Genomic DNA, 4,834 nt, shown 5'->3' with positions numbered 1-4,834 from the left:
CGCCAGCAGCAGCCCCGCGCCAGCCCCGCTCGCCGCCCAAGGCGCCGTCCCGGCAGCGCGACGCCGAGCCCCGCCGCGCGCCCCCAACAGCCAATCAGGCCGAGAGCGGCGCCGCGCAAAGGGCGGGAAGGCCGGCGGGAAGGCGGTGCTGCAGCCCCGGGAACCGCGGAGGCGAAACACAACACGCAGAGAGCGAGGGGGCTTCGTCCGGCTGGCTGCTGCTGGTGGTGCCGAAGGAGGCGCGGAGCGAGCCACGGGGGTGGTAGAAAGGACGCCCTCGAGGCTACGTCGGGACACTGACGCCGCCGCCGCCGCGGCTCTTCCCTGCTAGCCGCTTGCCAAGGAGCGCAGCGCCAGCTGGAGGCTCAGAAAGGGGCGGCCAGGGCTGCGCGCGAAGGGTGCCTGCTTTCGGAACACGGTCTCGCCCTCTCCCCGCCCTCACAAGCCTGAGCTCCACCATCTCTTTTTATAAATGATGAACCCCTGCCCTACTTCCCGCGACAACATGCGGAGAATACGGGCCTTCACGCATTTACAACTTGCTGCGCGTGGCGGTGTTTCCACGTCGCCAAGCCCCTTTCCATCTAGATCAGTGCAAAATTACGCGCCGCGGAATAGGAGGCGGCGTTCGATGCAAAATAGGAAAACGGTGCAGAAAGGCACGGGATGGAAGCGCAAATATGCAAAGGTCCGCATGTGATAAAGAATTAAGGCATCGCCGTCGATGATGAGATCCATACAAAGGTGGCTGGAAATAGGGACGGCGAGAGAGCGGCAAGTTCTGCGGCTGTATGCAAAAACATACGACGGTCGGGTGTCTGCCACCACAATGTAAACAAGATCTTCAAATATGTTCCCAGTGTCTCGTTGCCCATTGTTGCAACTGCTGCACTTGTTTCTGCTGTGCCTGAAGGACCAGTGAACCTCCTCGTAATGATTCTTCTTCCTATACTTTGCTGCCTTGCAGGAGACTGTTGCTTATTAGTTGCTCCCAAGTTCCTCTTGAGCAAGTGGTCTCCCAAAGGCAGAATAGAAGGGTACTTCCCTTAACCTCATTCTCTGCTGGTAGGCCTACTATAGTTACTTGCTTCTGGGTTTTTTCTTCTCCACATTTTGGTGAAAGAACAGCAGTAATTCTGTGTATCATGTGGCTGACTAGCAATGAAGGATTGTACTGGCCCTACTTAGAGTAGATCCATTGAAATTAATGGACCTAAGTTATTCATGTCCATTCATTTCAATGGGTCTACTTTGAGTAGGACTAGTATTGAATACAATACTAGTATTGGACGTGGGTGGCGCTGTGGCTTAAACCACAGAGCCTAGGGCTTGCTGATCAGAAGGTCGGCGGTTCGAATCCCCGCAGTGACGGGGTGAGCTCCTGTTGCTCGGTCCCAGCTCCTGCCAACCTAGCAGTTTGAAAGCACGTCAAGTGCAAGTAGATAAATAGGTACTGCTCCGGCGGGAAGGTAAACGGTGTTTCCGTGCGCTGCTCTGGTTCGCCAGAAGTGGCTTAGTCATGCTGGCCACATGACCCGGAAGCCATTAACGCGAGATAAGCACTGCAACTGCAGAGTCGGACACAACTGGACCTAATGGTCAGGGGTCCCTTTACCTTTACCTTAGTATTGGATACTGCTCAACTTAAACTCCTTGGGCTTTGATGCTTTGATTGGGTTGATGGTGACTAGCACATTTTCCTGCTCAGGATGCCACTTGGCATGTGCCTTGTCTTTACATCTTTTTTGAACAAAACAATTCACCAGAAGATCTGGAGGACCATGAAAAGACAATCCATGTTATTCATCAATTCATTCTTATGCATTTAGCCCCATCATAGTTTCAAACATAGTCATGTTTATTTAGGTGGACAAATGGGGTCGCCCAAAAGTGCTGTGGACAGGACCCCAAAGACCCGTTGTGCTGAGTCAAGTGGACCTGACATCCTCAGGGATCACAGCAATTTCTGTAATCTCTGCTGGCCAGATTGATGCTTCTGAGACTGACAGGATCTATGCCAATGCAAGCATTAGTGAAATTAAACATGCCCTCGTTCTCTGCTGTTTCCCCACACTTCTGGTTCAGAGCTAGAGTGCGAAAGCAGGTTTGTGCTTTTGGTGGGGCAAGTACTGTCACCACAGACCTTTAGGAAATACTATAACTACAAATGCAAACCTGTTTCTAATTATTAGAGTCATTCCCAAGGGAATGCTAGTTTTGTGAGAGAGCTGAACATTCTCTCTTCCAATGCGCATCTGCCTGCAAGTTTGTACCAAGAGGAAAGAAAATGTTATAACTATTATACCTCCTTGCCTTGTTGTTTTGTAATGAGGAAAGACAGCAGACTTCAGTACAGAGCAGGCCCAGGACATTTTGCTGCCCTAGGAAACATGGATATGCTGCCTCCAGTTGTTCTTTTGATAGCCGTAGCTCAGCCAGTTTTTTTGCATAAACTAGCTCAAGAATTCCTTTGCAGCTTGCATTCTCCATATCACAAATGTCCTAGCATTTATTGATTTCTAGGGTTTACTCGAATCTATAACACCACCACTCCCTTAGCTACAAAAAAAACTAAACAAAAAACAGTTTTCCATAACTGTCCAGCAGATTTACTAAAAGCAAATAATACCACACTGGCACATTTGAAACCACAGTAACGGTTCACCTTCAAGCGATCTCCAGCTTCCTGGATTCCTCCAGGCCTCCCAGGAATTCCCTTGTATACATTCTCCATATCAGAAATAACCAAAATCCTATCATTTATTAATTTCTAGGATTTGCTCTAAATCTACAACAATACTTAGCTGTTGGTTAATTCACACAGGTGATATAAGGAGGGACAAGGGTTTTTTAGAGCCATGTTATCATTTCCATCTTATATAGGAGAATGTGAAAAACTTTGTTTGCTAGAGATGAGATTCAAGGATGATGAGAATCTTCAGGGACTCAAAAATGCAGATACAGTGGACCCTCGGTTTACGTTACCTTTGGGTAACTTAACTTTCGGGTTGCAAACACGGCAAACCCAGAAGTGTATACTTCCGGGTTTCACCGCATGCGCAGAAGCACTGTGCACGCCGCGCACATGCGCAGAAGCACTCTATCGTGCCACGTGTGTGTGCAGAAGCGGCACCTCTAGATGCAGACTTTTCGAGGTACGTACGGACCCCCGGAACGAATTAAGTTCGTATCCGGAGGGTCCACTGTAACTGGATTTCACTAGTGTCATTGCATGACGGTGTTACAGCCAGAATAAATTCTCATGCTCCAGCCTTTAAGTTGCACGCTCAGAATGTTTGTTGCTCGTGTGCACGCAAATGGAGCAATTTGCACACAAATCATAAGATCTAAAATAAAGATATGAAAAATAATATCAATAACAGCAGCAATCCCCACCAAGCTGTGCCCCCTAAATTATGGTTACCAGATTTTTTTTCAATGAATCCAGGAACACCTTTTTTTTTTTGAAGCTGAGTAGCAACAGGGAGGCAAAAGACCCTGGGCCCAAGCACATGCATATTGTATAAAGGTGCAAAGCCCTTCTTTCGCACCCTGTGGAACATAAATGCGCAGAGTTTTTTACAAACTGGGAAATGGCGCACCGTGTGCCCGTGACTCCCAAGCCTTATCTCCCGAGCCTTACCCAATCTCCTGCCCCCTGGCCCCTTTGTTTTGACAGATCAGGGGACGCTCAGGAGTCACGGGCAGGTCACTGTTGCCCAGGAGGGGCACAAGGCATGCGGTTTCTCTGCCAGGCAAGGTGCAAACCCCTTCTTTCGCACCCTGTGAAACAAATGCACAGTGTTTTTAAAAAACTGGGCAATGCCCACCCGCCCGCAACTCCCGAGCCTCTCCCGATCGGTCAAAACAAAGGGGGAAGGAGATCTGTACCGCCGGGCGGACCATAGCTTTCAACCTTTCCTTTTTTGCAGCGGGAAACAGCACTGGAATAAGGGAATTTCCCGCAAAAAAGGTAAAGTTGACAGCTATGCACCGGACGTCCCCAGTTCCCCTTTGGCAGTGGCGGCATCAGCAGCAGTCAGCAGCCCAGAGCCAGCCTGGTAGCGCAGTTGGCTCTGGCTGGCTTCAGGAGCTGCTCGCTGCCGTGGTGCCCGGCAAGGAAAAATGGCGGGCGCCATGGCAGCGGGCAGCGAGCAGCTCCTGAAGCCAGCCAGAGCCAACTGCGCTACCAGGCTGGCTCCGGGCTGCTGAGGCTGCCACTGCCATGTTTGCCAGGGTTGTTGTTGTTGTTGTTGTTCAGTCGTTCAGTCGTGTCCGACTCTTTGTGACCCCATGGACCAGAGCACGCCTATCTTTCACCGCCTCTCGCAGTTTAGCCACTAGAGGGCCATGAAAATTTGTGTCCCAGGCTTTTTAGACACATCTGTTGTTGTTTAGTTGTGTCCGACTCTTTTGACCCCATGGACCAGAGCATGCCAGGCACTCCTGTCTTCCACCGCTTCCTGCAATTTGGTCAGACTCATGTTGGTAGCTTCAAGAACACTGTCCAACCATCTCATCCTCTGTCGTCCCCTTCTCCTTGTGCCCTCCATCTTTCCCAACATCAGGGTCTTTTCTAGGGAGTCTTCTCTTCTCATGAGGTGGCCAAAGTACTGGAGCCTCAACTTCAGGATCTGTCCTTCTAGTGAGCACTTAGGGCTGATTTCCTTGAGAATGGATAGGTTTGATCTTCTTGCAGTCCATGGGACTCTCAAGAGTCTCCTCTTTGCCAGGGACAGATTTGCAAATCTTGTTTGCCAGGGACAGATTTGCAAATCTGGGGACATTCTGGGGACAGAATTTGTCCAGGGACAGATTCAAGTCTGGGGACTGT

Source organism: Lacerta agilis, chromosome 9 (assembly GCF_009819535.1).
Source record: "Lacerta agilis isolate rLacAgi1 chromosome 9, rLacAgi1.pri, whole genome shotgun sequence".
NCBI classification, from domain to species: domain Eukaryota; kingdom Metazoa; phylum Chordata; class Lepidosauria; order Squamata; family Lacertidae; genus Lacerta; species Lacerta agilis.
The sequence above is the reverse complement of the archived record's forward strand: the minus strand, read 5'-3'. Positions refer to the sequence as shown.